Here is a 1,358-nt window from a genome sequence, read left to right as displayed (position 1 = left end):
GCGTGGGATACTGTTCACGCATGATACTCTTCACTATTACTATTCATTGACATGGATGTAAATGAACAGTAGAAGCTTAAAAAAATTCAAAAAACCAGAAAAACAAAAGATATTGACCGTCGCTTTTAGTATAGTAACTTATTTGTATGGAAAACATATTTTGATTCTATGTTTTTGACCGTCGCTTTTGCTAATAATTTTCAGCGAGAAGGTACGTTAGAGGAGTACAAGAGATATTGCATGTTCTCGCTGGATTTTTTCCCCTTGGGTGTAGGATTGACAAAGAAAAAGTGGAAAATATGATAACCATGCGTGCAGCAGAGTACAGAACAATAAAGGCACACACAAAAAGCGTCGACAGCAGGATTCGAACCTGCGCAGGCAAAGCCCAACAGATTTCGAGTCTGTCTCCTTAACCACTCGGACATATCGACATTTGGTGCCGTCTGCGGAAACTAATCTTATTTATCATAGGACTTACATCCACACTGGCTGAAACCAGTATGCCCGAAACCAGACAGATGGTGCAGTTCAGCAGCTAAACAATAGAGCAAATCAACAGTAAATTCTTTTTCTGTACACACGTTAATTCCTGGCTACCAAAATTTGAGGGGTAAAAAAAATGGCAATAAAACTCTTACACTGAATCTGGTGTGGACATTCTTACACTGAATATTCGTGTACACATTCCTACACTGAATTTGTGCATCAACACATTCTTCTGCAGGGGGAAGTCCTCTTCGTAACATAAATTACATAATCTGCATCTAACGAGGAAACTCTAATGAAGATACCATCTCTTGTTCTGAATCTTCTGCAGGCATTCTTACACTGAATATATGAATTATGAACACATTCCTCTACTATCCGCAACTTGCTAGCACTACTGGAATTCTGGGCTACGCCGAGTGCCACGGACACTCGGCAAAGGGCCGAAAACCGCCGGCAAAGCCTTTGCCGAGTGTCACCCTCGGCGAAAGCCACCCGGCGTACACCTCTTCGGTAAACAGGAGTTTGCCGACAGCCAGAACACGGGCACTCGGCAAAGGCTTGGCCGAGAGCCAAACAGTACCACTCGGCAAAATAAAGTAGCTAACGGATAGCAGACGGTGCCGGCGGTTCCTGACACGTGGGACCAGGGGAACAGGCCGAGGGCCTTCTTTGCCGAGTGCCACTTTCGGCAAAGAGAGCCAGTAGGTGGCTGACACGTGTCAGCTGCTGACATGTGGGACTAGGCGAACAGGCCGAGGGCCAACTTTGCCGAGAGCAACTCTCGGCAAAGCCACCCAGTAGGTGGCTGACACGTGTCAGCTCCTGACATGTGGGACCAGGCGAACAGGCCGAGTGCCAGCTTTGCC

At 46.4% G+C, this 1,358-nt stretch overlaps 1 non-coding gene across 1 annotated transcript; it reads right to left on the bottom strand.

The window, feature by feature from the left end:
* Nucleotides 1–352: 352 nt before the first annotated feature.
* TRNAS-CGA (transfer RNA serine (anticodon CGA)) lies at nucleotides 353–434 on the bottom strand. Its single transcript has one exon. It is a non-coding gene; the product is annotated as a tRNA-Ser (tRNA).
* Nucleotides 435–1,358: the final 924 nt, after the last annotated feature.

Source organism: Aegilops tauschii, chromosome 5 (genome assembly GCF_002575655.3).
Source record: "Aegilops tauschii subsp. strangulata cultivar AL8/78 chromosome 5, Aet v6.0, whole genome shotgun sequence".
Taxonomy (NCBI): Eukaryota; Viridiplantae; Streptophyta; class Magnoliopsida; order Poales; family Poaceae; genus Aegilops; species Aegilops tauschii.
The sequence above is the reverse complement of the archived record's forward strand: the minus strand, read 5'-3'. Positions and strand labels throughout refer to the sequence as shown.